Source organism: Trichosurus vulpecula, chromosome 1 (genome assembly GCF_011100635.1).
Source record: "Trichosurus vulpecula isolate mTriVul1 chromosome 1, mTriVul1.pri, whole genome shotgun sequence".
Taxonomy (NCBI): Eukaryota; Metazoa; Chordata; class Mammalia; order Diprotodontia; family Phalangeridae; genus Trichosurus; species Trichosurus vulpecula.
Genome location: NC_050573.1, coordinates 558,197,137 through 558,205,773, shown reverse-complemented (window position 1 = coordinate 558,205,773; position 8,637 = coordinate 558,197,137). Strand labels below are relative to the sequence as shown.

At 37.5% G+C, this 8,637-nt stretch overlaps 1 protein-coding gene across 5 annotated transcripts in view; it reads left to right on the top strand.

Moving 5' to 3' along the window:
* PALM2AKAP2 (PALM2 and AKAP2 fusion) overlaps positions 1 to 8,637 on the top strand; it is a 553,253-nt gene that overhangs the window by 368,700 nt on the left and 175,916 nt on the right. The window lies entirely within an intron of this gene.

The following is an 8,637-nucleotide window of genomic DNA, read 5'->3' as shown; positions in this document are numbered from 1 at the left end:
CCTGCTACCTGCTAAACCAACAATCCAAATCCCTCTCCATCTTCAGTTACTGTGATTTCCTTTTCCCCTCGTGAACCTGCATCTGAGAGACAGAAAGAACCTCTTAGTGTCACTTCATCTTTATTATATTGTCCTGTCATTTTATTGTAGAAGTCTCATCAGCCAACAAAAAACACTATTCATAGCTGAAATCAACAGCAAATTAAAGAAAATGAAAGCAAATCAAAGCTCAAGAGTTGCTGATGGAGGTTTTTCTCTAGCTGTAAGGGCTGGTCTATCTCATATGGGCTGTGTATGAGAACAGTAAGATAACTGCAAAACAAGAGGTGAATAACCGTTGGTTGACTTTATCCGCTTTTGAAAGATCTTTATAGAAAGGCACCCATGGGAGTTTAATATCGCAGGTATCTTTAATACAGTTGAAACATCGCAGTTTCTCATGCTACAGGGAAATGCAAACCTAATACATTCCTCTCCTACACTTCCTTTGAGGTCTGAGAAAAGCATTTGTGAGATTATTCTCTTTCAAAAAAGAGTGTTATTCGAGTGATTTCAAAGTCTTTTTTTTAAAAAGCAAAAAATAATCAAAAATGTTTATTCAATACATCCTGTGTTAAACAGATTTTTTTTAAGCAACCAGGGGAAAATGAAGGAGATTAAGGAAGGCATGAGGACCACAATTTGGAGTTGATGAGACAATGATAATGCATGGTAGGAGAAGGGAAACTTCTCAACTATTTAATGTTTATTTCTATAGTCTCTACAAAGGAGGATGATCTTTGGACTAAAAAGGATAGGACGAAAACTACAAGGGAGCTGAAACCCAAGAAAAGTAAGAAGATAATAGAGATGCTTTTGATGAGTTATTAACTGCATCCCAGGGTACTGACAGAAGTGGAGGATATGTTTACAGAAACACTGTCAGTGATCTTTGAAGACTATAGAGAATGCAAGAGAGGCAACAGGATTGGAGAAAGGCAAATGCTCCATCAAAAAGGGAAGAGAGTAGAGTCTGCTAGCCAAAGACAGGGGAGCTTTCATTTCAAGCAAGATTATGGAATATGTTGTTTAAAGGGATTGTTAATGAACTTCAAGAAAAAGAAGCAGTCATCACAAAGAGCCAGTACATCTTCATCAAGAACAAGTCGTACCAGACAAGCTTCATTTCCTCTTTTGACAGGATAAGTAGGCTGGTAGATAAGGAGAGTGTTGCATATGCAATTTACAAGCCATGTTTGACCACTCTGATCTGGTTGAACCCCAAAACTTTTTTAAAGTGTTTATTGATATCTTGTTTTTACATCACCACACCTCCCACTATATCCTTTTCCCCTCCCCTCCTGAAAGGTCATCCCTTATAATGAAGAATAAAAAGGTAGGGGGAAAAGTTCAATTAAACACATTGAAAAAGTTTGATATTATATGCCTACAGTAATATTAATAATAATTTGTCCCCGTCTCTACGAAAAATCAGGAAGAGGTACCGTCTCATATCTCTTCTTTGGAGCCGAGTTCAGTCATTATCATTTCACAGAATTCAACATGATTATTTTACTGCTTTCTTTCCATTTATATCGTCGTATCAATCAACATATATTTTTGAGGTACCTTCTAGGTGCCAGTCATTATGCTAGATTCTAGGAATACAAGTACAAAGAAATAAACTATCCCTACAAGTAACTTACATTCTATTAGGGGAGGGAAGCACATTTTACAATAAATGCATAAATATATTTCTAAGTATAAGTATATGCTTATATGTTTATGTTTGTGTGTTTCTATTATTTGTGTTTATACATAAGTATATGTAGCATAAATGTGAAGTTAACAACTATTATTGTAGATAGCGTGTATACTGTTTTTCTGATTCTGTTTACTTCACTTTTCGTCAGTTCATATAATCTCGTGCTTCTTTATATCCATCATTTCTTATAGCACAATACTATTACATTACATCCATGTATAACAATTTGTGTCACCATTCCCTAATGGATGGTCACCTCATTTGTTCCCAATTCTTTGATATCACACAAAAAGTTCTGTTCTATGTATTTTAGTGTCTAGGGAGCCTTTCTTTTTGTCACTGACCTCCATCAAGTATATTCCTAGAAATGGAATTTCTGTGTCAAAGAGTCTGCACGTTTCAATTATTTTATCCACATAATTTCAGATTACTTTTCAGAGTGGATGGATGGATTCAAAGCCCCACCAACAATGCCTTAATGTGCCCATCTTTTTACAACCACTCTAATACTGTTGCCGTATTTTGCCATTTTTGCAGGTTTACTAAGTTCATGACAAAAGCTCGAAGTTGTTCTGATTTGTAGTTCTCTTATTATTAGAGATTTAAAGCACTCTCTCATATCAATCCCTTAATTTTTGAGATCAGGATACTGAGGCCTAAAGAGGTTGTGACTTACCCAGATAATAAATGCTAAAGCTGGGATTCAAACTCCGATCTAATGACACCAAAGCCAGGGTACTTCCTATTGCAGCCCTCTGCTTCCCCAGAGTTTTCCTTATTTAAGCATAAGTATGAACAGAGAGGGGACAGCTACTCGTCAGACTGGATAGAGTGCTGGGCCTGGAGTAAGGGAGATTCATGTTCCTGAGTTCATACATGGCCTCAGACACTTACTAGCTGTGTGATCCTGGGCAAGTCATTTAATCCTATTTGCCTCAGTTCTTCCTCTGTAAAACGAGCTGGAGAAGGAAATGGCAAATTGCTCCAGTATCTTTTCCAAGAAAACCCCAAACTCAGAGTCTGACGCAACTGAAACGAATGAACAAGCAGCAGCAACACGAGCAGGGAGAAGCCATCATCTCCTGCCCTAAGCTCTGCCTTCAGTCATCCATGTTTATATTTTTTCCTCCCCAAACTGTCAACAAGATTAAATAAAGTAGAGACGGCTTCCTGCCATCTCCTAAATACAAACCTGAGATCTATACTCCTTTCCTCAGATCCAGTGAAGGTAGACATCCATGTAAACACATGGACATGTAAATATGAAATCATACCTATTAGAAAAAGATTCGACCAAAACTATCTCCTTCACACAGAGATGAGCACATAGTCTGCTGTCCCTGCTAAACTTTACATCTTATTAATGAACTTTTATCTTCATGTATTGTTTTCTTACTTATCGTACTTAATATAAGCAGTAGTATTCATTAGGAATTCCCATGTTGCTCACACAAGTGCCAAGGAGGAAGGCAATCAGAAAGAAATTAGAACGTAGCCTCTCCAAACCCCTCAGGATGGGCCTTGTCCCAGACTTTCTTTTTCCTATGTCTGGGATTTGTTGTCCCAAAACTATGAAAGTATAGGAAGTTTGGGTCAATGGGATTTTTAGTGGAGGATTAAGGACATAAGCAAACTATGCAGATGTGGATAAATAAATCTAGATTACTTTAAATACATATGCACACATATACACGCACATATGTGTGTGTACGTACATATATGTCTTATATGTCTACATGCTGTTTTTCCCAGTAAGCTCCTTCACAGCAAGGACTATTTAATTTTTATTTTTGCATTCTCAGTGCCCAGCACATAGATTGACTGTTGTTATCCATTAACAAAACGTAAGATGAATTAGGTTGGCTAGGTGAAAAGTTCTTTAAATATTATTTGTTGAGCCAAATCTGGTCAAAATGAAATTGAATTGGAATACATGTTAAGTCCTATATTTGGGTTGCAAAAAAAAAATCAGTGTCACAAACAGAAGTTGGGAGAGTCGTAGCAAGATTGCAATTTGCTTGAAAAAAATCTGGCAGATCTAAATGACCCAACAGTCAATAGGGTGATATGAGACCAAAAACTGAATATGATGTTGCCTTCATTAAGATTCTATTCAATTCAGTTCAACCAGCATTACAGAAAGTATAGAGTCCAGGACCCTGAAGGTAATACTTCTCTACTATGACCATAGCTGTAATGTTGTGTTTAATTCTTGGTACTACATGTTAGAAAGACTGGAAATGTCTAGAATAAGATGAAGGGTCTCCAAATCATGCCATTTAAGGAGCTCTTGAGGGAACTATCTATAGAAAAGAAGATTTGGGGGAGTCCATGGCAGCTGTCTTTAGGTATGCGGAGGGCTGTGTCACCCTAAGTACTCCAATAGATCTGTGATCCCATCAATTTGGAGGTTTTCACCAATGGTTCAAATCACTCCAGGCCTTCCCATCCTGAGCAACTCTCGTCCCTGACTGTATTGGTAATTAAGATGGGCTAGCCAAATTGCTGCAACACTGACCTCCCATTAATTCACTGTAGAGGTTCACCCAAGGTGTTCTGAGATCTTCTTTCCTTTTTCCTTACAACCAGAGGATACTGGTGAAATTCGTTTCAATTTTAAAAGCATTTATTAAGCTCTTACTGGATTCAGGGCACAGTACAAGGCTGGTGGGGATGCAAACACGAAAAGCAGGCCCACCTCCAGGATCTTGCTCTGGTACTGGGGATTCAACTTGTCTGGCCTGGCCCCAGAGGGCAAGATTAGGAAGTGTGACTAGCTGAGAGTTTCAGAGTGGTCAGTTTTGCTCCCCATAAAGAAAAACTTCCTAATAATTAGCACTATGGTCCCAATAGTAGAATTGGCTGTCTCAGGATATGGCCTCTAACATTTGAGGTCTAAAAAAAGAAAAAAATGGGGCAGCTAGGTGGTGCAGTGAGTAGCGCACCAGCCCTGGAGTCAGGAGGACCTGAGTTCAAATCCAGCCTCAGACACTTGACACACTTACTAGCTGTGTGTGATCTTGGGCAAGTCACTTAGCCCCAATTGCCCTGTCTTCTTCCCTCCAAAAAAAAAAAAAAAGATGGTTGGTCTTAAAAGATGCCTGACCTCTTGTTGGTGACATGGCAATTCAGTCAACTGTGGGGTTGAATTAAATAAAACCAGTTATATCTTCCAGCTCTGAGATTCAGTGATTCTGTGTATTGAGTTCTAGGGGGATTGGAAAAGAATTGTTATCCCTGAGGGGTTCGTAATCCTATCAAGTAATATTTTAAGCAAAAAGAGGAAGGAAGAGAAGAACTATGGTCATGTGAAAGCAAATATCTTAGAGACAAAAACAAATTACACTTATGAATATTTATTTATAGGTCAAATTATTTCTACATGACATCCTTTGAAATCAGGATGAGTTATGATGCTTGTGTGATGGTAGACAAAATACTCCAGTCTGTAATCTATTCTATTTATGTTTATAGTTATAACCTTTATGGTTAGATGCTGTAATTATAAGTTATAGTCTATATACCGAATGCTGTAGGTTAGAGTTTGAGTGGAAATTCTTACCAGGAAAATAAAAAGTGTCTCAAAAGGCTTAGTGTAGTTTTGAGCTTTCATAACTTCAGAAGTATAAATGCTACAAACTTATAAAAGCAACATTTGGAATGTTAATTATCTGAGTTTTTAAAATATTTGTTTAGTATTAAAATTCAACATATCATCATATGCTGTATATAGCAGTCTAGACAATTTTTGAACTTTGTAAAAATTTTCTCAGCTGATACTTGGTGACCGACGATTGCATTTGTCATCCTAGCCTTAAGATCATCCACAGCATGGGCTTTTGATACATCTTAAGATAGTTTTAGGAGCCAGATCAAGTGACTGAGGTAGCCAAATAAGAGGGCTTCCTCTACTGATCCACTGATCTGAGAAAGTGTCATCTAGAAGCTTGTCAAAAATGGAAATTAAAAATTTTATTCAAAATTCATAAAATTAAATAAGTATAAAATAAGTTTAAATGATCAAATGTTTAAATGGTGTTTTCGTAACTTAGTGACATGTATACTTCTGAAGTTATTAAAGTTTAAAACTATACTAAAACTTTGGGACAGCCTTCCAAGTTATGGGAAGAATCTGGAGGTCAGAGAAATGATTACTAAAGCTGGAGCGAACTTTGTAAGCAGCATAATTAGTAACGTTAGTGGTCTGAGCATTGGCCCTGGAGATAAGGGACCCAGATTTGAGTCCTGGCTCAAGTGATTTCACCTCAATTTCCTTATCTTCGGAATAGGGATAATAATATTCAAAATATCTGTTTTACATAGCTGATGAAATGATCAAAATTAGAATATGAATATCAAGCCAAAGCACTTTATAAATAGGAATGATTATTCAACCAATCAGCAACCATTGGCTAAGCACCTACTATTCCTCCTAGCTCAAAGACTATCTTTGTAAAGCTTCTTAATTACTATGGCTGGGCTGCGTGAGGCACATTCTTGCCTAATAGCAAAAGTAAAATCATCTCCACATTTGTTTCTCTCTCCTAGCATCCATCCTCTTTTCTTCTTCCAGTAGGATATAAGCTCTGTGAGGACAGAGATCTTTTCTCACTCTCTTTTTTTTTTGTCTTTACCTATTACAATTTCTTGCATACATTAGACATATAATGAATGCTTGTTGAGTTAAATCATCGTCAAGAGCACTGGTTGACATAAGCAAATGGTATCTCACTGCGGGCACTGCCCTTCAGCTCTAGGCCCTGTTAAGCCCCATTAGAGAAAGATGATTCAGTCGATCAGTTCAGAGCAGACACTCTTCTCCAGGAAACCATATTTGGAGGTGACTCCTTCCATCGGTCTTTTCTAGCTCAATACTTTTCTCTCTTTACTCAGTCAGAGGGTGTAACAAGTCACTAAACCTCCCTGACCTAGCTTCCATGGCTGTCAGTCTCTGCGATCATTAGCACCAGGTGATGATTTAAAGCTGAAGTTCTCGAATGAAAGGTCCCTTTGCAAACATAAGCACAACCAGATGTTGTCAGAATTCAGTTAAACTGGACCAATTGAGGAGTCTTGAGAAGAGCCATCTAATTTCCTAGTTTGAATGAGGCCTAGAGAAACCATTGGCTATAAGAGACTCTTATCAGATGATAACAATCACTCATGTTTTCATCGCGCTTTAAGGTCTACAAATCATTTCCCTCAGAACAGTTTTGTGAACTCCATTTTACAGATGTGGAAACTCAAGGCCCAGTTCTCACAGAAGACAAATGCCTCAGTCGGGGTCATACAGATAATAATAAGACTAGGACTCAAATTCCAGTCTTCTGAGTTACAGAGTTCTTTCCATTGCGTCATATGACCTCAAGAATGTTCTGCATTACTGGATTGACTTGGGATGCCCTCCGTTATCTGGTCTCTTGAAGTTAGACTAAAAGTTAGGGTCCTTATAATCAAAACAGTAATTTCTTTTGCCTTGTGCAAGATCTAAAAAAGTGAACAGGAAATTATTTGTGCTAATTTGGATCCATTTCATTAACTGTAATTTCAACCAATATTTATTAACTACTATTTACAAGGCACTCTGCCAGGCCTAGGGATATTTCAGCAAAAAACAAAAGAGATACTGCCTTTCTCAAGAAAAGAAGGAAGAGGAGGAGAAGAGAAGGAGAGGAAGAGAAGAAGGAGAAGGAGAAGGAGAAGGAGAAGGAGAAGGAGAAGGAGAGAAGAAGAAGAAGAAGAAGAAGAAGAAGAAGAAGAAGAAGAAGAAGAAGAAGAAGAAGAAGAAGAAGAAGAAGAAGAAGAAGAAGAAGAAGAAGAAGGAGAAGAAGAAGAAGAAGAAGTAGTTTTTCAAAGAATGCTGAAGAAAACAGGAGAGGATGGGATGAAGGGTATGAGCAGAAGAGCTGGCCTTGGTGAGGGGGAGGATCACTTCTTTATCAGACATTTGAGGAAAGGAGGAAAGGATTGGGAGAGGGATTGTGACAAGAGGAAGAAAGGAGAAGAGAGAGTTCTTAGCAAATAAATACAATTAAACTTTAGACTCCACTACTATCAGAATTTATTATAATTAGACAGGGACTGGGTTAAAGTTTGTACTTGCATGGTCTAGAAGGGAAGAAATATTTTCTAAGCACACAAAAATGTAATGTTTGACTTCTTTAAATTTTTCCTTACTTTGAAATACCCCATTTACAAATACTTGATATACTGACTATAAAGTATTCTTATCTTCCTGTATCAGCTGTTTCTTTGAGGAATGCTACTAAAAAAACACTTTATTTGTCTAATTGGGGTCGTTGGACTTGAAAATAATAAAATTCTATTTTTTTAAGTTGTTTATTTTGGCCTTTGGGCCATTTCAAACTGACCTTGCCAAAATTAATCTAAATTAGTGATGTCTTTCTATATAGTTCATGAGATCAGTTCATATTCTCCACTTTGAGGACAGAAGCAACAGTATTTTGTGAACTTGGATGTAACCTAACTGCCTAAGAAAGAATGATAATGTTTCATTTAATTTCGGATGTAGAAAGGACCTTAAAGGTCATTTCATTCAGCCTCTGAACGATGAAGAAATCTCCATCAATGTCCCCGACAAATGTTCTTCCTCCCAGTGTTCAGGTATTTCCAGTGATAGGGAATTCACCCTCTCCCAAAGTAGCCTATTTGCTTTTTCAAATCTACCCCCAGTACATGGAGGGAGAAGGGAAAAGGGCAGGGTGTGTGAGCACCAAGCGAGAAGCAAGGCGTGTATTTAAAAAAATGAAAACAATTCAGACTTTGAGTAGTCATTCTATTGCCGGGGATGAGCAATCCTAGTCATCGAGGTGGTCCAAAAATCTTTGATATTTGACTTTGGATTGTATTTTTATACTTGAATTTAAATGTGT